We start from the raw sequence: 22,948 nt of genomic DNA, 5'->3' as shown, positions 1-22,948 counted from the left end.
TGTATGGTTAGGCATTCGCACCTTTTCTTACCCATTTTTCAGTAATTATGGGTAGACATTCACACCTTCTTGCAGCTGAACACCTCCTCTCCCGCTTATGATCATGTGCAGTTTGATATTCGAAAATTTTCTTTCATGTTTTCTAGCAATTATTGATGGACATTCAGACCGTCTTGCAGCTGAACACCTCCGCTCCCACTTTTGATGGTGTATAGTCGGGCTTTCGAGCCTTTTCTTCCCCGGTTTTTACAAATTATGGTTGGACATTCAGACCTTCTTGCAGCCGAAAACCTCCACTCCCTCTTTTGATCATACATTGTCGGGCATTCGCACCTTTTCTTACCCGCTTTTTACAAACCATGGTCGGACTTTCACACCTTTTAGTAGCCGAACAACTCCGCTCCTGCTATTGATTGTGTACAGTCGGGTATTTTAACCTTTTCTTACCCGCTTTTTACCAACTATGGTTGGACATTCACACCTTCTTACAGCAGAACACCTCCGCTCCCTGTTTTGATTATGTATGGTTTGACATTCGCACCTTCTCTCACCCGCCTTTTACTATGGTCGGCCATTCACAGCTTCCTCTCCACCATACTTGTATGGTGGAATATTCACACCCACTTGCATCCGAAGACCTCCGCCCCCACTTTTGTTGATATTTAGTCGGTCATTCGCACCTTACCCGCTTTTGGCAAACTATGGCCTTCTTGCAGCCAAACACCTCTGATCTCGCTTTTGATGATGTAAGGTTGGGCATTCAGACCTTGCTTCACCTGCTTTTCACCAAATATAGTCGGACATTCACACCCACTTGCATCCGAAGACCTACGCCCCAAATTTTGTTGATATTTAGTCGGACATTCGCACCTTACCCGCTTTTGGCAAACTATGGCCTTCTTGCATCCAAACACCTCTGATCTCGCTTTTGATGATGTAAGGTTGGGCATTCAGACCTTGCTTCACCTGCTTTTCACCAAATATAGTCGGACATTCACACCTTCTTGCAGCCGAACACTTCCGCTTTTAGTGTTCTATGAGGCATTCACATATTTTTTTTCACCGTATTTTATAGATTATGGTTGGAAATTCTCACCCACTCTCATCCGAAGACCTCTCCTCCCGCTTTTGTTAATATATAGTCGGGCATTCGAACCTTTTCTTACCCGCTTTTTACAAATTATAGTCGAACATTCACTCCTACTTGCAGCTGAATACTTCTGCTCCACCTTTTAGGTATGTATGGTTGGCATTTGCACCTCTTTTTATACTGATTGCTGAAGATTAAGTTGTTCTTTCTCAAACTACAATTTTTTTTTAATTGTTGAAACTTGATTTGAAGTGGATAAATAAGGAGGACAAACAGTTTTAAGTCAGGCTGATAGAAGGAATTAATTTTATAGCAAAATCTGTATTTCGTCATATGTCGAGAGATGCTTATTTCTGAAGAAGTTCTTTCTCATTCTACAAAGTACAACGTTGTTTATCGTTGAAACTTGATTAGACATGAATAAATATGAAGGACAAAGCAGTCTTAACTTGGTTTGAGTTAATGAATTCTTTTTATAGGAGAATCCGAATTCGTGCATAACTCATAAAATAGAGCTTATTTTCGGATTCCTGAAGAATGAGTCTGGTTCTTTCTCATAATACAAAGTTTGTTGTTTATTGTTGAAACTTCATCAGAAGTGAGGAAATAAATGAATGCCTATCAACAAATGTGGGATCTAAACTCTAGTGCTTCCTCTAAAATAATTTCCTTTCTCAATTTAGAAATGTGTGTGTGTAAGTCACAACACCCGTGACACCAAAACGGCTTTCTTTTCTCTACACTCTGCACTATGAGCACACACACCAAATCAGAAAGGCTTTTTTCTCTCTTTTCTACATTATGGACTGTGGGGACACAAAACCGCTCTCTCTCTTTTTTTTTTTTTATCGTGTGCCAGGGCGTTGTCTCACGTATTAGATTATGCTTAAGATACGAATGGGTTTATCAGTCACATCAGAATCCATACATACTGATCCTCCCGTAATAAAATGGTCGGATCTTATCAAACACACTTTGTTTCTTGTGACAATCAAGTCAGCGAAACAGCGTATACACGTCAAGACACTGAATCAAGTTTGCCACAAGAACTCATAAGTTTGGCAGTATTGCTCTGCCGTCAGCAATCATACACCCATTTTATTTTCGTGAGACATGTGCAAACACCTGTTCATCTACTGTTCTATCACTATGAATTAGTGATCTATTATCAATAAGGATACTTCTACAACTACTATCAAAGTATGTCCAGACTTCTTATGTTGTCAGTTGCTATATATGAATAAGTGGGTAGCTACTGACAAGCATTAAGCATGTCACACAGCCCAAACATATAACATTTCAGGACACACCACACAGTTAACAACCACAGTGAAGTGTCAAAGCCCAAACATGTAATGAAAAAATGAAAGGTATGACCTTTTAGAAGATATACAGCTTTACATGCTAGGGCAAGTACCTTTAGTTGTAGGAGGGGATTTTAACTGTATCTTGAGCAGGAAAGATAGAAAAAGAGCAGGGGTAGATTTTAAAGTGGATAAGACTTCGATTTTACTTCAGGGCATATGCAGGGATTTTAAGCTTACTGACTGTTTTAAAACCATGCATCCCAGAGAGGAGGGCTTCACCTGGTTTAGTCATGATGGCACCAGAGCCTCTCGCATTGATTATTTCTTTACTAGAGATTGCCCACCCACTGATGTTAGATTAACCCCTGTTTTCTTTTCAGACCACCTTATGCTCTCCTGCACCCTTTCACCCCCTTCTGGTGTGACGGTAGGAAGTGGTCTGTGGAAACTCAACTGTTCCCTGTTGGAGGATGAAATCATAGTCAGTCAGTACAGGGAATGTTATAAAGAGTGGCAGACCCTTCAAGACCTCTACGAAACACATGCACAATGGTGGGAAATGGTGAAGGAAACGACCCAGACTTTTTTTAAACAGCAAGGTAAACGTAAAAAAAGGAAAGAGAATAGATGTATGATGGGACTACATAAACGCTTACAGCGCTACTTTAAACTAAATCAGTGTGGCATAGACTTTAAAGAAGAAATCAAAGATGTCAAAAAGGAAATGTCAGTTTTAGCAGAAATAAAGAGTAAAGGAATTTTTGTAAGAAGCAGGGAGCAGGAAATTGAGGAAGGTGAAAAAGAAAGAAAGTTATAAATAAAAAGGAGTGTGTTCAAAATCTAAAAAGAGAAGATGGGTTTTTAACAAAATCCACACAAGAGATGATTGAAACTGTACATACCTTTTATAGTAACATGTACAAAGAGAAACCAGTGCACTTGGAAACATCGGCAGAAATCTTAAAATTCGTTGACAAAACCGTAAAAGAGAATGCACACTTGACACAGAATTTTACTGCTTTAGAGTTAAAAAAATGCCTAACAGGTTTTAAGAGAAGTCGAGCTCCGGGTTTAGACGGGCTTCCTGCAGAATTCTATCTGACCTATTGGGACCTTTTATCATCAGACATTTTAGATGTTTTTAAAGATTTTGAAAAACTCGACCGACTGCCTGACAGTTTTAGAGTGGGAATAGTGACTCTACTTTATAAAAAAAATGATAAGACTGACCTAAAGAATTGGAGGCCCATCACACTTTTAAACTTTGACTGTAAACATTTTAGCAAGGTTTTAGCGACACGGATGTCCTCTGTTTTAGAGGAGGTAATTCACCCAGACCAAGCTTGTGCCATCTCAGGGAGACAACTCACCGACAGCCTCGTACTGATTCGAGACATCATTGATTACGCTAGAGACAGAAACACCCGGCTTGTCATCTTAAATTTAGACTTTGAAAAAGCATTTGATCGGGTCTCGCATCAATATCTCTTTCAGGTGTTGCAGCCATCGAAAAGGGCCCGATTGTTCCTACTTGGTGAGCTTTGCTTGGTTGAGACGCTTGCCCCCCCCCCTGCTCCTCGGCTGACCAAGTAGAAACAATCTATTCGATGGCTGCCTTGTCTTTTACTCTGTGCAAAAGACAAGGCAGCCACAAACACCACGGGAACACCGTATTGAGGCTTTGTTCTGACCACTCATTCGGTGTCGCGTTTCTTTCAAGCAATTCTCCCGGTTAGCCCGCACTCGGCTCGCTCCCAGAGCCGTGTTAAAGTCCACTTCGCATTCACTCTCTTTTCTCAGCAGATTAAAAGAAAGTTTCATCTTGGGCTCCCTGAAACTTCCATCCTGCACCGCTGTTTGCTTTTTCACAAGAGCAGAGGAGAGCGCACCGTTCCCAGCGGCACTGCAGTACCGGGTCGAGGCTTGGAGTGAACGGAGCAAGCTTCTTTTTCAACTCCTATTCTTAAAAATCCATTTAATATGTTGTCCTCGTATAGAGGACATATTAAACTGATAAGAACAGATACTACACTTGATCTTAGCCAAAAGGCCGAGAAGCGATAACTGTCCACTGTTTCAGGTCCGAGGGCCCTTGCTGGCACAATGCGCACTTGTAGCAGTGTTCTTTTTATGGCCATAGGTGGCCAGAGTGTCACGTTGCACCTCCGCCCACCCGCTGCACTGAGCACTCTTCAGCCCTTTTAAATGGTATAACTTTGCACTCCCGCATGCTCCAGCAAGCACCATTCAAGCAACAACTTTGCACTCCAGCTTCGAACATCGGCACAGTCGCAACAAGTAAGGCGACTCTACTCAGAGAAGTCACTCTGCAAAGTAGCAAGATTTATTTTGCACAGACAGAAAGGGCTTCACCCGCAAAGGTAAAGCCTGCCAATAATAGAAACAACTCATTAGTGCTGCTCTCCACGGAAGTCTTTAGTAAAAGGCGAAAGACTTGTATGTTATGAAGAGAAACCAGAGTACGATTATCCGTCACTGCGGGAGCAGGGCATCAGGCGTGGTGAGCTTTGCTTGGTTGAGACGCTTGGTTGAGTCGATGGCTGCCTTGTCTTTTACTCTATGCAAAAGACAAGGCAGCAACAAAAACACCACGAGAATCCCGTATTGAGGCTTTGTTCTGACCGCTCATTCAGTGTCGCGTTTCTTTCAAGCAATTCTCCCGGTTAGCCCACACTCGGCTCGCTCCCATAGCCGTGTTAAAGTCTACTTCGCATTCACTCTCTTTTCTCTCTTGGGATTGGGATTGGGATTTTATCTATAAAATGAATTCCTTCACTCAAACTATGTTAAAACTGCTTTGTCGTTCATATTTACCATGTCTAGAAAGATTTAAACAAAAAAAACAACGTTGTACTTTGCAGTAAAAGAAAGAGCAAATCTAAAGTTTCAGGAATCCGAGAATAAGCTTACTTTCATGAGTACTTCACGATTTCGGATTTTGCTATAAAATGAATTCCTTCACTCAAACTAAATTAAAACTGCTAAACCGCTAATCTGTTACATGTAAGGCAGATGTCAAATTCACCGAAATAGGATCTAAGGGTATTCGGCCAATCGAGCTGTAGCAGCTTCGGTAAAAGAGTATAAGTTGAAGAGTTTGTGAATAAAGGTGTGCGCACACATAGTGAACTGTAGGAAAATAGGCAGGGAGCAATGCCGGCTGGGGTATATGTTCTTGTATGTTGTCTGACTGTTTGATTTGAATGTGTTGTGTAAGTGTCCTGTTGAATGTTTGGGCTTTGACACTTCACTGTGGTTGTTAACTGTGTGGTGTGTCCTGAAATGTTATATGTTTGGGCTGTGTGACATGCTTAATGCTTGTCAGTAGCTACCCACTTATTCATATATAGCAACTGACAACATAAGAAGTCTGGACATACTTTGATAGTAGTTGTAGAAGTATCCTTATTGATAATAGATAAACTAATTCATAGTGATAGAACAGTAGATGAACAGGTGCCTGCACGTCTCACGAAAATAAAATGGGTGTATGATTGCTGACGGCAGAGCAATACTGCCAAACTTATGAGTGCTTGTGGCAAACTTGATTCAGTGTCTTGACGTGTATACGCTGTTTCGCTATCTTGATTGTCACAAGAAACAAAGTGTGTTTGATAAGATCCGACCATTTTATTACGGGAGGATCAGTATGTATGGATTCTGATGTGACTGATAAACCCATTCGTATCTTAAGCATAATCTAATACGTGAGACAACGCCCTGGCACACAATCAAAAAAAAAAAGAGAGAGCGGTTTTGTGTCCCCACAGTCCATAATGTAGAAAAGAGAGAAAAAAGCCTTTCTGATTTGGTGTGTGTGCTCATAGTGCAGAGTGTAGAGAAAAGAGAGAAAAGAAAGCCGTTTTGGTGTCACGGGTGTTGTGACTTACACACACACATTTCTGAATTGAGAAAAGAAATTATTTTAGAGGAAGCAGTAGAGTTTAGATCCCACATTTGTTGATAGGCATTCATTTATTTCTTCACTTCTGATGAAGTTTCAACAATAAACAACAAACTTTGTATTATGAGAAAGAACCAGACTCATTCTTCAGGAATTCGAAAATAAGCACGAATTCGGATTCTCCTATAAAACGAATTAATTAACTCAAACCAAGTTAAGACTGCTTTGTCCTTCATATTTATTCATGTCTAATCAAGTTTCAACGATAAACAACGTTGTACTTTGTAGAATGAGAAAGAACTGCTTCAGCAATAAGCATCTCTCGACATATGACGAAATACAGATTTTGCTATAAAATTAATTTCTTCTATCAGCGTGACTTAAAACTGTTTGTCCTCCTTATTTATCCACTTCAAATCAAGTTTCAACAATTAAAAAAAAATTGTAGTTTGAGAAAGAACAACTTAATCTTCAGCAATCAGTATAAAAAGAGGGCAACAAAAGGTGCAAATGCCAACCATACATCACTAAAAGGTGGAGCGGAAGTATTCAGCGTCAAGTAGGTGTGAATGTTCGACCAAAATTTGTAAAAAGTGGGTAAGAAAAGGTTCGAATGCCCGACTAAATATTAACAAAAGCGGGAGGAGAGGTCTTCGGATGAGAGTGGGTGAGAATTTCCTACCATACAAGTATGGTGGAGAGGAAGCTGTGATTGGCCGACAATAGTAAAAAGCAGGTGAGAAAAGGTGCGAATGTCAAAACATACATGATCAAAACAGGGAGCGGAGGTGTTTGGCTGCAACAAGGTGTGAATGTCTACCCATAATTAATGAAAAACGGGCAACAAGTAGGTTCGAAATTCCAACCATACATCATCAAAAGCAGGAGTGGATGTGTTCGGCTTCAAGAAGGTATGAATGTCCATCAATAATTGCTATAAAACATGAAAGAAAATTTTCGAATATCAAACCGCACATAATCGTAAGCGGGAGAGGAGGTGTTCCGCTGCAAGAAGGTGTGAATATCCACCCATAATTACTGAAAAATGGGTAAGAAAAGGTGCGAATGCCCAACCATACATCATCAAAAGCAGGAGTGGATGTGTTCGGCTACAAGAAGGTTTGAATGTCCGACCATAGTTTGTAAAAAGCGGGTAAGAACAGGTTTGTATGCCCGACTGTACACAATCAAAAGAGGGAGCGGAGTTGTTCAGCTACAAGAAGGTGTGAAAGTCCGACCATGGTTTGTAAAAAGCGGGTAAGAACAGGTTCGTATGCCCGAATATACACCATCAAATGCGGGAGCGGAGGTGTTCGGCTGTGAGTAGGTGTGAATCTCCAACCATAATTGCTGAAAAATGTGTTAGAAAAGGTAAGAATGCCGGTCCATACATCATCAAAAGCGGGAGAAGTGGTGTTCGGCTGCAAGTAGGTGTGAATGTCCAGCCATAATTACTCACAAATGGGCCAGGACGAAAGCCACACTGCATCTCCTGAATCCGAGGCTCGATTATCCGACGGATCCTCCTCTCCAATACCCCCGAATAGACCTTACCAGGGAGGCTGAGGAGTGTGATACCCCTATAGTTGGAACACACCCTCCGGTCCCCCTTTTTAAAGAGGGGGACCACCACCCCAATCTGCCAGTCCAGAGGCACTGTCCCCGATGTCCACGCGATGCTGCAGAGGCGTGTCAGCCAAGACAGCCCTACAACATCCAGAGCCTTGAGAAACTCAGGACGGACCTCATCCACCCCCGGGGCCTTGCCACCGAGGAGCTTTTTGACCACCTCGGCAACCTCAGCCCCAGAAATGGGAGGCCCCGTCTCCGAGCTCTCCGACTCTGCCTCTTCCGAGCACGTGTTGGTAGGATTGAGGAGTTCCTCGAAGTACTCCCCCCACCGACTCACAACATCCCTAGTTGAGGTCAGCAAAGCCCCGTCCCCACTGTAAACAGTGTTGACTGTGAGCCGCTTCCCCCCCCTGAGACGCCGGATGGTGGACCAGAATCTCTTCGAGGCCGTCCGGAAATCGTTCTCCATGGTCTCACCGAACTCCTCCCAGGCCCGAGTTTTTGCCTCAGCAACCGCCGAAGCCGCAGCCCGTCTGGCCTGTCGGTACCTATCAGCTGCTTCCAGGGTCCCACTGGCCAAAAAGGGCCGATAGGACTCCTTCTTCAGCTTGACGGCTTCCCTCACCACTGGTGTCCACCAGCAGGTTCGAGGGTTGCCGCCACGACAGGCACCGACCACCTTACGGCCACAACTCCGATCAGCTGCCTCGGCAATGGAGTCACGGAACATGGCCCATTCGGACTCAATGTCCCCCACCTCCCCCGGGATATGGTTGAAGCTCTGCCGGAGGTGGGAGTTAAAGCTCCTTCTGACGGGGGATTCTGACAAACGCTCCCAGCAGACCCTCACAATACGTTTGGGCCTGCCAGGTCTGATCGGCATCCTCCCCCACCAGCGGAGCCAACTCACCACCAGGTGGTGATCAGTTGACAGCTCCGCCCCTCTCTTCACCCGAGTGTCCAGGACATACGGCCGCAAGTCCGATGATACAACCACAAAGTCGATCATCGAACTGCGGCCAAGGGTGTCCTGGTGCCAAGTGCACATATGGACACCCTTATGTCTGAACATGGTGTTCGTTATGGACAGTCCATGACCAGCACAGAAGTCCAACAACATAACACCACTCTGGTTCAGATCGGGGGGGCCGTTCCTCCCAATCACACCCCTCCAGGTCTCACTGTCATTGCCCACGTGAGCATTGAAGTCCCCCAGCAGAACGAGGGAGTCTCCGGTAGGAGCATTCTCCAGTGCCTCCCCCAGAGACTCCAAAAAGGGTGGGTACTCTGAACTGCTGTTTGGCGCATAGGCACAAACAAGTCAGGACTCGTCCCCCCACCCGAAGGCGGAGGGAGGCTACCCTCTCGTTCACTGGGGTAAACCCCAATGTACTGGCACACAGCCGGCAATAAGTATGCCCACACCTGCTCTGCGCCTCTCACCACGGGCAACTCCAGAGTGGAAGAGAGTCCAACCCCTCTCAAGAGGACTGGTTCCAGAGCCCAAGCCGTGCGTCGAGGTGAGTCCGACTATATCTAGCCGGAACCGCTCAGCCTCGCGCACCAGCTCCGGCTCCTTCCCCAACAGAGAGGTGACATTCCACGTCCCAAGAGCTAGCTTCAGTAGCCGAGGATCAGACCGCCAAGGCCTGTGCCTTCGGCCGCTACCCAGCTCACATCGCACCCGACCCCCTTAGCCCCTCCCACGGGTGGTGAGCCCGTCGGAAGGGGGACCCACGTCATCATTTCGGGCTATGCCCGACCGAGCCCCATGGGCACAGACCCGGCCACCAGGCGCCCGCTGCCGGGCCCCACCCCCGGGCCTGGCTCCGGGGGGAGGCCCCGGTGTCCCATATCCGGGCAAGGGATCACGAGGTCCAAATTTTTTGTTCATCATAAGGGGTCTTTTGAGCTGTTCTTTGTCTGGTCCCTCATCTAGGATCTGTTTGCCTTGGGTGACCCTACCAGGGGCTTAAAGCCCCGGGCAACATAGCTCCCAGACTCATTGGGGCACGCAAACTCCCCCACCACGATAAGGTGACAGCTCAGGAGGGAGAATCCCGACTATACACCATCAAATGCGGTAGCGGAGATGTTCGGCTGTGAGTAGGTGTGATTCTCCAACCATAATTGCTGAAAAATGTGTTAGAAAAGGTAAGAATGCCGGTCCATACATCATCAAAAGCGGGAAAGGTGGTGTTCGGCTGCAAGTAGGTGTGAATGTCCATCAATAATTGCTTTAAAACATGAAAGAAAATTTTCGAATATCAAACCTTACATGATCATTAGCGGGAGAGGAGGTGTTCAGCTGCAAGAAGGTGTGAATATCCACCCATAATTACTGAAAAATGGGTAGGAAAAGATGCGAATGTCCAACCATAAATCATCAAAAGCAGGAGTGGAGTTGTTCAGCTACAAGAAGGTATGAATGTCCAACCATGGTTTGTAAAAAGCGGGTAAGAAAAGGTTCGAATACCCGAATATATACCATCAAAAGCGGAAGCGGAGGTGTTCGGCTGCAAGAAGGTGTGAACGTCCGACCAAAGTTTGTAAAAAGCAGTTAAGAAAAGGTTTGAATATCCAACCGAACATAATCAAAAGCGGGAGCAGAGCTGTTCGACTGCAAGTAGGTGTGAATGTCAGATCATAATTGCTGAAAAATGTGATAGAAAAGACTAGAATGCCGGACAATACATCATCAAAAGCGGGAGAGGTGGTTTTTCGGCTGCAAGTAGGTGTGAATGTCCAGCCATAATCACTCACAAACGGGGGAAGAAAAGGTAGTATTTCCAGACCACACATGATCAAAACAGGGAATGGAGGTGGTTCAGCTGCAAGGTGTGAATGTCTGACTAAAGTTTGTAAAAACCGTGTAAGACAAGGGGCGAATGCCCGACAATGTATGATCAAAAGAGGGAGCGGAGGTTTTCGGCTGCAAGGTCTTAATGTCCAACCACAATTTGTAAAAATCGGGGAAGAAAAGGCTCGAAAGCCCGACTATACACCATCAAAAGCGGGAGCAGAGGTGTTCAGGTGCAAGAAGGTCTGAATATCCGACCAAAAATTAATGAAAAATGGGTAAGAAAAGGTGCAAATGCCAAATAATACATCATCAAAAGCAGGAGCGGATGTGTTCGGCTACAAGAAGGTTTGAATGTCCAACCATAGTAAGTAATAGGCGGGTAAGAAAAGGCTCGAATGCCCGACTATATACCATCAAAAGCGGAAGCGGAGGTGTTCGGCTGCAAGACGGTGTGAACGTCCGACCAAAGTTTGTAAAAAGCAGTTAAGAAAATGTTCGAATATCCAACCAAACATAATCAAAAGCGGGAGCAGAGCTGTTCGACTGCAAGTAGGTGTGAATATCAGATCATAATTTGCAAAAAGCTGTTGAGAAAGGGTGAGAATGCCCGACTATACACTATCAAATGTGGGAGCGGAGTTGTTCGGCTGTGAGTAGGTGTGATTCTACAACCATAATTGCTGAAAAATGTGTTAGAAAAGGTAAGAATGCCGGACCATATATCACCAAAAGCGGGAGAGGTTGTGTTCGGCTGCAAGTAGGTGTGAATGTCCAGCCATAATTACTCACAAACGGGTAAGAAAGGGTACTATTGCCAGACCATATATGATCAAAACAGGGAGCGGAGGTGGTTCAGCTGCAAGAAGGTTTGAATGTTCGACTAAAGTTTGTAAAAAGCGGGTAAGACAAGGTGTGAATTCCCGACAATGTATGATCAAAAGAGGAGTGGAGGTTTTCGGCTGCAAGAAGGTCTGAATGTCCACCCATAATTTGTAAAAAGCGGGTAAGAAAAGGTAAGAATGCCCAACCATAAATTATCAAAAGCGGCAGCAGAGTTTCGACTGGTATTTATCAATGTCTAGATAGATTTCAACAAAAAACAACGTTGTACTTTGCAGTAAAAGAAAGTGCAAATCAAAAGTTTTAGGAATCCGAGAATAAGCTTATTTTCATGAGTTCTGCACGATTTCGGATTTTATGTATAAAATGAATTCCTTCACGCAAACTAAGTTAACACTGCTTTGTCATTCATATGTACCCATTTCTACATATATTTCAAGCATAAACTTCCTCATACTACCCTGAATGAGAAAGAGCAACACTTGTGATTAAGCCATACGCCCCTTTTGAGGAGTTCTGCATGGTTTGGGATTTTATCTATAAAATTAATTCCTTCACTCAAACTATGTTAAAACGGCTTTTACCTTCATATTTATCAATGTCTCGATAGATTTAAACAAAAAAACAACGTTGTACTTTGCAATAAAAGAAAGAGCAAATCAAAAGTTTTAGGAATCCGAGAATAAGCTTATTTTCATGAGTTCTGCACGATTTCGGATTTTATGTATAAAATGAATTCATTCACTCAAACCAAGTTAAAACTGCTTTTTCATTCATATTTATCAATGTCTAGATCGACTTCAACAAAGAACAACATTGTATTTTGCAGTAGAAGAAAGAGCAAAACTGAAGGATCAGGAATCCGAGAATAAGCTTCTTTTCATACGTTCTGCATGATTTGGGATTTTATGTATAAAATTAATTCCTTCACTCAAACTAAGTTAACACTGCTTTGTCCTTCATATGTACCCATTTTTACATATATTTCAAGCATAAACTTCCTCATACTACCCTGAATGAGAAAGAGCCACACTTGTGATTAAGCCATACGCCCCTTTTGAGGAGTTCTGCATGATTTGGGATTTTATCTATAAAATCAATTCCTTCACTCAAACTATGTTAAAACGGCTTTTACCTTCATATTTATCAATGTCTCGATAGATTTAAACAAAAAAATAACGTTGTACTTTGCAGTAAAAGAAAGAGCCAATCAAAAGTTTTAGAAATCCGAGAATAAGCTTATTTTCATGAGTTCTGCACGATTTCGGATTTTATGTATAAAATGAATTCATTCACTCAAACCAAGTTAAAACTGCTTTTTCATTCATATTTATCAATGTCTAGATCGACTTCAACAAAGAACAACATTGTATTTTGCAGTAGAAGAAAGAGCAAAACTGAAGGATCAGGAATCCGAGAATAAGCTTATTTTCTTATGGGCAAGTGGGAACTGCTTTGGCCTTCGTATTTATCAATGTGTAGATGGATTTCAACTTCTTCTACTGCAAAGTCCAATGTTTTTCTTTGTTGAAGTCGATCTAGACATTGATGAATATGGAAGGACAAAGCAGTTTTAACTTGGTTTGAGCAAAGCAATTCATTTTATTGCAAAATCCGAAATCGTGCAGAACTCATGAAAGCAGGCTTATACTCGGATTCCTGAAACTTTAGATTTGCTCTTTCTTTTACTGCAAAGTACAACGTTGTTTTTTTGTTTAAATCTTTCTAGACATGGTAAATATGAAGGACAAATCAGTTTTAACATAGTTTGAGTGAAGTAATGCATTTTATAAGCAAAATCCCAAATCATGCAAAACTCACGAAAAGCTTTTTCTCGCTTTTCACTGCTTTTTACAAACTTTGGTCGGACGTTCACACCTTCTTGCATCCGAACACCTCCGCTTCCGCTTTTGATGATGTATATTCGGGTATTCGAACCTTTTATTACCCGCTTTTTACAAACCATTGTTGTACTTTCACACCTTCTTGCAGCCGAACACCACCTCTCCCGCTTTTGATGATGTATGGTCCAGTATTCTTACCTTTTCTAACACATTTTTCAGCAATTATGGTCGGACATTCACACCTACTCACAGCTGGACACCTCCGCTCCCGCTTTTGATCATACAATGTCGGGACATCGCTCCTTGTCTTACCAGCTTTTTACAAACTTTAGTCGAACATTCACACCTTCTTGCAGCTGAACACCTCCGCTCCCGCTTTTGATGATGTATAGTCGGGCTTTCGAGCCTTTTCTTACCCGGTTTTTACAAATTATGGTTGGACATTCAGACCTTGCAGCCGAACACCTCCGCTCTCTCTTTTGATCATACATTGTCGGGCATTCGCACCTTGTCTTACCCGCTTTTTACAAACTATAGTCACACATTCACACCTTGCAGCTGAACCTCCGCTCCCTGTTTTGATCATGTATGGTCTGGCAATACTACCTTTTCTTCCCCCGTTTGTGATTAATTATGGCTGGACATTCAAACCTACTTGCAGTCGAACAGATCTGCTCCCGCTTTTGATTATGTTTGGTTGGATATTCGAACCTTTTCTTAACTGCTTTTTACAAACCATGGTCGTACTTTCACACCGTCTTGTAGCCGAACAACTCCGCTCTCGCTATTGATTTTGTACAGTCGGGTATTTTAACCTTTTCTTACCCGCTTTTTACCAACTATGGTCGGACATTCACACCGTCTTACAGCGGAACACCTCCGCTCCCGCTTTTTATGGTGTATAGTCGGGCATTTGAACCTTTTCTTACCCGCTATTTACAAACTATGGTAGGACATTCAAACTTTCGTGTATCCGAAAACCTCCGCTCTCTCTTTTGATCATACATTGTCGGACATTCGCACCTTTTCTTACCGGCTTTTTACAAACCATGGTCGGACTGTCAGACCTTCTTGTAGCCGAACACATCCGCTCCCGCTATTGATTGTGTACAGTCGGGTATTTTAACCTTTTCTTACCCGCTTTTTACCAACTATAGTCGGACATTCACACCTTCGTACAGCGGAACACCTCCGCTCCCTCTTTTGATGGTGTATGTTCGGGTATTCAAACCTTTTCTTACCCGCTTTTTCCAAACTATGGTCGGCTATTCACAGCTTCCTCTCCACCATACTTGTATGGTTGGATATTCACACCCACTTGCATCCAAAGACCTCTGCCCCAAATTTTGTTGATATTTAGTCGGACATTCGCACCTTACCCGCTTTTGGCAAACTATGGCCTTCTTGCAGCCAAACACCTCTGATCTCGCTTTTGATGATGTAAGGTTGGGCATTCAGACCTTGCTTCACCTGCTTTTCACCAAATATAGTCGGACATTCACACCTTCTTGCAGCCGAACACTTCCGCTCCACCTTTTAGTGTTCTATCACACCTTTTTTTCACCGCATTTTATACATTATGGTCGGAAATTTTCAACCACTCTCATCCGAAGACCTCTCCTCCCGCTTTCTTTAATATATTTGAACTTTAGTCGGACATTCAAACCTTCTTGCAGCTGAACCACCTCCGCTCCATGTTTTGATCATATATGGTCTGGCAATACTACCTTTTCTTATCCGTTTGTGAGTAATTATGGCTGGACATTCACACCTACTTGCAGCCGAACACAACCTCTCTCGCTTTTGATGATGTATGGACCGGAATTTTTACCTTTTCTAACACATTTTTCAGCAATTATGGTCGGACATTCACACCTACTCACAGCCGAACAACTCCGCTCCCGCATTTGATGATGTATGGTTGGATATTCGAACCTTTTCTTAACTGCTTTTTACATATTTTGGTTGGACGTTCACACCTTCTTGTAGCCGAACACTTCCACTCCTGCTTTTGATGATGTATGGTTGGGCATTCACACCTTTTTTTTGCCCATTTTTCAGGAATTATGGGTGGACATTCACACCTTGCAGCTGAACACCTCCTATCCCACTTATGATCATGTGCGGTTTGATTTTCGAAAAGTTTCTTTCATGTTTTCTAGCAATTATTGATGGACATGTAGACCTTCTTGCAGCTGAACACCTCCGATCCCGCTTTTGATCATACATTGTCAGGCATTCGCACCTTGTCTTACCCACTTTTTACAAACTTTAGTCGAACAGTCACACCTACTTGCAGCCGAACACAACCTCTCTCGCTTTTGATGATGTATGGACCGGCATTCTTACCTTTTCTAACACATTTTTCAGCAATTATGGTCGGAGATTCACACCTACTCACAGCCGAACAACTCCGCTCCCGCATTTGATGGTGTATAGTCGGGCATTCTCACCCTTTCTCATCAGCTTTTTACAAATTATGATCTGACATTCACACCTGCTTTTGATAATGTATTGTTAGGCATTCGCACCTTTTTTTTTACCCATTTTTCATGAATTATGGGTGGACATTCACACCTTCTTGCAGCCGAACACCTCCTCTACCGCTTATGATCATGTGCGGTTTGATATTCGAAAATTTACTTTCTTGTTTTAAAGCAATTATTGATGGACATTCAAACCTTCTTTTTGATGGTGTATAGTCGGGCTTTCGAGCCTTTTCTTCCCGGTTTTTACAAACCATGGTCGGACTTTCACACCTTCTTGTAGCCGTACAACTCCGCTCCCGCTATTGATTGTGTACAGTCGGGTATTTTAACCTTTTCTTACCCGCTTTTTACCAACTATGGTCGGACATTCACACCGTCTTACAGCGGAACACCTCTGCTCCCGCTTTTGATGGTGTATAGTCGGGCATTCGAACCTTTTCTTACCCGCTTTTTACAAACTATGGTGGGACATTCAAACCTTCTTGTATCCGAAAACCTCCGCTCTCTCTTTTGATCATACATTGTCGGACATTCGCACCTTTTCTTACCCGCTTTTTACAAACCATGGTCGGACTTTCACATCTTCTTGTAGCCGAACACATCCGCTCCCGCTATTGATTGTGTACAGTCGGGTATTTTAACCTTTTCTTACCCGCTTTTTACAAACCATTGTTGGACTTTCACACCTTCTTGCAGCCGAACACCACCTCTCCCGCTTTTGATGATGTATGGTCCAGTATTCTTACCTTTTCTAACACATTTTTCAGCAATTATGGTCGGACATTCACACCTACTCACAGCTGGACACCTCCGCTCCCGCTTTTGATCATACAATGTCGGGACATCGCTCCTTGTCTTACCAGCTTTTTACAAACTTTAGTCGAACATTCACACCTTCTTGCAGCTGAACACCTCCGCTCCCGCTTTTGATGATGTATAGTCGGGCTTTCGAGCCTTTTCTTAACCGGTTTTTACAAATTATGGTTGGACATTCAGACCTTGCAGCCGAACACCTCCGCTCTCTCTTTTGATCATACATTGTCGGGCATTCGCACCTTGTCTTACCCGCTTTTTACAAACTATAGTCAGACATTCACACCTTGCAGCTGAACCTCCGCTCCCTGTTTTGATCATGTATGGTCTGGCAATACTACCTTTTCTTCCCCCGTTTGTGAGTAATTATGGCTGGACATTCACACCTACTTGCAGTCGAACAGCTCTGCTCCCGCTTTTGATTATGTTTGGTTGGATATTCGAACCTTTTCTTAACTGCTTTTTACAAACCATGGTCGTACTTTCACACCGTCTTGTAGCCGAACAACTCCGCTCTCGCTATTGATTTTGTACAGTCGGGTATTTTAACCTTTTCTTACCCGCTTTTTACCAACTATGGTCGGACATTCACACCGTCTTACAGCGGAACACCTCCGCTCCCGCTTTTTATGGTGTATAGTCGGGCATTTGAACCTTTTCTTACCCGCTATTTACAAACTATGGTAGGACATTCAAACTTTCGTGTATCCGAAAACCTCCGCTCTCTCTTTTGATCATACATTGTCGGACATTCGCACCTTTTCTTACCGGCTTTTTACAAACCATGGTCGGACTGTCAGACCTTCTTGTAGCCGAACACATCCGCTCCCGCTATTGATTGTGTACAGTCGGGTATTTTAACCTTTTCTTACCCGCTTTTTACCAAGTATGGTTGGACATTCACACCTTCGTACAGCGGAACGCCTCCGCTCCCTCTTTTGATGGTGTATGTTCGGGCATTCAAACCTTTTCTTACCCGCTTTTTCCAAACTATGGTCAGCTATTCACAGCTTCCTCTCCACCCACCATACTTGTATGGTGGGATATTCACACCCACTTGCATCCGAAGACCTCCGCCCCAAATTTTGTTGATATTTAGTCGGACATTCGCACCTTACCCGCTTTTGGCAAACTATGGCCTTCTTGCAGCCAAACAACTCTGATCTTGCTTTTGATGATGTAAGGTTGGGCATTCAGACCTTGCTTCACCTGCTTTTCACCAAATATAGTCGGACATTCACACCTTCTTGCAGCCGAACACTTCCGCTCCACCTTTTAGTGTTCTATCACACCTTTTTTTTCACCGCATTTTATACATTATGGTTGGAAATTTTCAACCACTCTCATCCGAAGACCTCTCCTCCCGCTTTTGTTAATATATTTGAACTTTAGTTTGACATTCAAACCTTCTTGCAGCTGAACCACCTCCGCTCCCTGTTTTGATCATATATGGTCTGGCTACTACCTTTTCTTACCCGTTTGTGAGTAATTATGGCTGGACATTCACACCTACTTGCAGTCGAACACAACCTCTCTCGCTTTTGATGATGTATGGACCGGCATTTTTACCTTTTCTAACACATTTTTCAGCAATTATGGTCGGAGATTCACACCTACTCACAGCCGAACAACTCCGCTCCCGCTTTTGATGATGTATAGTCGGGCATTCTCACCCTTTCTCATCAGCTTTTTGCAAATTATGATCTGACATTCACACCTACTTGCAGTCGAACAGCTCTGCTCCCGCTTTTGATTATGTTTGGTTGGATATTCGAACCTTTTCTTAACTTCTTTTTACATATTTTGGTTGGACGTTCACACCTTCTTGTAGCCGAACACTTCCACTCCTGCTTTTGATGATGTATGGTTGGGCATTCACACCTTTTTTTTGCCCATTTTTCAGGAATTATGGGTGGACATTCACACCTTGCAGCTGAACACCTCCTATCCCACTTATGATCATGTGCGGTTTGATTTTCGAAAAGTTTCTTTCATGTTTTCTAGCAATTATTGATGGACATGTAGACCTTCTTGCAGCTGAACACCTCCGCTCCCGCTTTTGATCATACATTGTCAGGCATTCGCACCTTGTCTTACCCACTTTTTACAAACTTTAGTCGAACAGTCACACCTTTTTGCAGCCGAACACCACCTCTCCCGCTTTTGATGATGTATGGTCCAGCATTCTTACCTTTTCTAACACATTCTTCAGCAATTATGGTCGGACATTCACACCTACTCAGAGCCGAACACCTCCGCTCCCGCATTTGATGGTGTATAGTTGGGCATTCTCACCCTTTCTCATCAGCTTTTTACAAATTATGATCTGACATTCACACCTGCTTTTGATAATGTATTGTTAGGCATTCGCACCTTTTTTTTTTACCCATTTTTCATGAATTATGGGTGGACATTCACACCTTCTTGCAGCCGAACACCTCCTCTCCCGCTTATGATCATGTGCGGTTTGATATTCGAAAATTTACTTTCTTGTTTTAAAGCAATTATTGATGGACATTCAAACCTTCTTTTTGATGGTGTATAGTCGGGCTTTCGAGCCTTTTCTTCCCGGTTTTTACAAACCATGGTCGGACTTTCACACCTTCTTGTAGCCGAACAACTCCGCTCCCGCTATTGATTGTGTACAGTCGGGTATTTTAACCTTTTCTTACCCGCTTTTTACCAACTATGGTCGGACATTCACACCGTCTTACAGCGGAACACCTCTATTCCCGCTTTTGATGGTGTATAGTCGGGCATTCGAACCTTTTCTTACCCGCTTTTTACAAACTATGGTGGGACATTCAAACCTTCTTGTATCCGAAAACCTCCGCTCTCTCTTTTGATCATACATTGTCGGACATTCGCACCTTTTCTTACCGGCTTTTTACAAACCATGGTCGGACTTTCACATCTTCTTGTAGCCGAACACATCCGCTCCCGCTATTGATTGTGTACAGTCGGGTATTTTAACCTTTTCTTACCCGCTTTTTACCAAGTATGGTCGGACATTCACACCTTCGTACAGCGGAACACCTCCGCTCCCTCTTCTGATGGTGTATGTTCGGGCATTCAAACCTTTTCTTACCCGCTTTTTCCAAACTATGGTCGGCTATTTACAGCTTCCTCTCCACCATACTTGTATGGTGGGATATTCACACCCACTTGCATCCGAAGACCTTCGCCCCAAATTTTGTTGATATTTAGTCGGACATTCGCACCTTACCCGCTTTTGGCAAACTATGGCCTTCTTGCAGCCAAACACCTCTGATCTCGCTTTTGATGATATAAGGTTGGGCATTCAGACCTTGCTTCACCTGCTTTTCACCAAATATAGTCGGACATTCACACCTTCTTGCAGCCGAACACTTCCGCTTTTAGTGTTCTATGAGGCATTCACATATTTTTTTTCACCGTATTTTATAGATTATGGTTGGAAATTCTCACCCACTCTCATCCGAAGACCTCTCCTCCCGCTTTTGTTAATATATAGTCGGGCATTCGAACCTTTTCTTACCCGCTTTTTACAAATTATAGTCGAACATTCACACCTACTTGCAGCTGAATACTTCCGCTCCACCTTGTAGGTATGTATGGTTGGCATTTGCACCTCTTTTTATACTGATTGCTGAAGATTAAGTTGTACTTTCTCAAACTACAACTTTTTTTTATTTGTTGAAACTTGATTTGAAGTGGATAAATAAGGAGGACAAACAGTTTTAAGTCAGGCTGATAGAAGGAATTAATTTTATAGCAAAATCTGTACTTCGTCATATGTCGAGAGATGCTTATTGCTGAAGAAGTTCTTTCTCATTCTACAAAGTACAACGTTGTTTATCGTTGAAACTTGATTAGACATGAATAAATATGAAGGACAAAGCAGTCTTAACTTGGTTTGAGTTAATGAATTCGTTTTATAGGAGAATCCGAATTCGTGCATAACTCATAAAATAGAGCTTATTTTCGGATTCCTGAAGAATGATTCTGGTTCTTTCTAATAATACAAAGTTTGTTGTTTATTGTTGAAACTTCATCAGAAGTGAAGAAATAAATGAATGCCTATCAACAAATTGACCTTCTGTTGACCTTCGGGGAGGTGAGTATCTTCACTAGACTCACCTGTCTGCTCTTCCTCCTCATTTAGCGTAGCTCCACCCTCTGCCTGTGAATTCTCACAGACTTCAACACTGAGTGGTGAGGCCTCTACAGGCCCCTCCCCTTTTTGCTCCTCACTTCCAATCCAAGCTTTTGGCGGGAAGTTTGAATTTATTGGGTCAACCTCTTCACTTTGTTCACCAACTGCCACCTTTGGTCCTTCTCTTTGTTGGCTTGACTGTGGCTTTACCGTCTTTAATTTGTTGGCAAAAGATTTAGGGCAATCTCTGAAGAGGTGATTTAATTCTCCACAGAGATTACATTTCCTGCCATTTGGACACTCTCCAAAAGTTTGCCCAATTTCTCTGCTCTTCCCACATAACACCTTGGTACAAGCCTCAACCAGGTGCCCATGCTCACCACACTTGCGGCAGAACTTGGGCTGCCCCTGGTAGTGGATGTAACCTCGGTTTTCAAGGTGGCCAGAGTGTCGCCCACCCGCTGCACTGAGCACTCTTCAGCCCTTTTAAATGGTATAACTTTGCACTCCCGCACGCTCCAGCAAGCACCATTCAAGCAACAACTTTGCACTCCAGCTTCGAACATCGGCACAGTCGCAACAAGTAAGGCGACTCTACTCAGAGAAGTCACTCTGCACAGTAACAAGATTTCTTTTGCACAGACAGAAAGGGCTTCAGAAAGGTAAAGCCTGCCAAAAATAGAAACAACTCATTAGTGCTGCTCTCCACAGAAATCTTTAGTAAAAGGCGAAAGACTTGTACGTTATGAAGAGAAACCAGAGTACGATTATCCGTCACTGCGGGAGCAGGGCATCAGGCTTGTTGGCATAGCCACCTTCCCCATGGTGAGCTTTGCTTGGTTGAGACACTTGCTCCCCCCCCCCCTTGCTCCTCGGCTGACCAAGTAGGAACAATCGGGCCCTATTTGATGGCTGCCATGTCTTTTACTCTGTGCAAAAGACAAGGCAGCAACAAAAACACCACGAGAATCCCGTATTGAGGCTTTGTTCTGACCGCTCATTCGGGGTCGCATTTCTTTCAAGCAATTCTCCTGGTTAGCCCACACTCGGCTCGCTCCCATAGCCGTGTTAAAGTCTACTTCGCATTCACTCTCTTTTCCCATCAGACTCTTGGGATTTTATCTATAAAATGAATTCCTTCACTCAAACTATGTGAAAACTGCTTTGTCCTTAATATTTACCATGTCTAGAAAGATTTAAACAAAAAAAACAACGTGTACTTTGCAGTAAAAGAAAGAGCAAATCTAAAGTTTCAGGAATCCGAGAATAAGCTTACTTTCATGAGTTCTTCACGATTTCGGATTTTGCTATAAAATGAATTCCTTCACTCAAACTAAATTAAAACTGCTAAACCGCTAATCTGTTATATGTAAGGCAGATGTCAAATTCACCGAAATAGGATCAAAGGGTATTCGGCCAATCGAGCTGTAGCAACTTCGGTAAAAGAGTATAAGTTGAAGAGTTTGTGAATAAAGGTGTGCGCACACATAGTGTGCTGTACGAAAATAGGCAGGGAGCAATGCCGGCTGGGGTATATGTTCTTGTATGTTGTCTGACTGTTTGATTTGAATGTGTTGTGTAAGTGTCTTGTTGAATGTTACATGTTTGGGCTTTGACACGCTTCACTGTGGTTGTTAACTGTGTGGTGTGTCCTGAAATGTTATATGTTTGGGCTGTGTGACATGCTTAATGCTTGTCAGTAGCTACCCACTTATTCATATACTATCAAAGTATGTCCGGACTTCTTATGTTGTCAGTTCCCATCAAAAGCGGAAGCGGAGGTCTTCGGATGCAAGTGGGTGTGAATATCCCACCATACAAGTATGGTGGAGAGGAAGCTGTGAATGGCCGACCATAGTAAAAGGCGGGTGAGAGAAGGTGCGAATGCCTAACCATACATCATCAAAAGAGGGAGCGGAGGTGTTCCGCTGTAAGACGGTGTGAATGTCCGACCATAGATGGTAAAAAGCGGGTAAGAAAAGGTTAAATTACCCGACTGTACACAATCAAAAGAGGGAGCGGAGTTGTTCAGCTAAGAGAAGGTGTGAAAGTCCGACCTTGGTTTGTAAAAAGCGGGTAAGAAAAGGTTCGTATGCCCGAATATACACCATCAAAAGCGGAAGCGGAGGT

The 22,948-nt window shown here is 43.3% G+C and overlaps 3 non-coding genes across 3 annotated transcripts; all 3 read right to left on the bottom strand.

The window, feature by feature from the left end:
- Nucleotides 1–4,275: 4,275 nt before the first annotated feature.
- On the bottom strand, nt 4,276–4,459 carry LOC140274375 (U2 spliceosomal RNA). Its single transcript, XR_011908331.1, has one exon. It is a non-coding gene; the product is annotated as a U2 spliceosomal RNA (small nuclear RNA).
- A 308-nt stretch (nt 4,460–4,767) lies between these two features.
- LOC140274139 (U5 spliceosomal RNA) lies at nt 4,768–4,881 on the bottom strand. The gene has a single exon (XR_011908119.1). It is a non-coding gene; the product is annotated as a U5 spliceosomal RNA (small nuclear RNA).
- A 16,587-nt stretch (nt 4,882–21,468) lies between these two features.
- LOC140274115 (U5 spliceosomal RNA) lies at nt 21,469–21,583 on the bottom strand. Its single transcript, XR_011908097.1, has one exon. It is a non-coding gene; the product is annotated as a U5 spliceosomal RNA (small nuclear RNA).
- Nucleotides 21,584–22,948: the final 1,365 nt, after the last annotated feature.

The sequence above is a fragment of the Leuresthes tenuis genome, unplaced genomic scaffold (assembly GCF_036924035.1).
Source record: "Leuresthes tenuis unplaced genomic scaffold, fLeuTen1.0.hap1 SCAF_17, whole genome shotgun sequence".
NCBI lineage: Eukaryota > Metazoa > Chordata > Actinopteri > Atheriniformes > Atherinopsidae > Leuresthes > Leuresthes tenuis.
The sequence above is the reverse complement of the archived record's forward strand: the minus strand, read 5'-3'. Positions and strand labels throughout refer to the sequence as shown.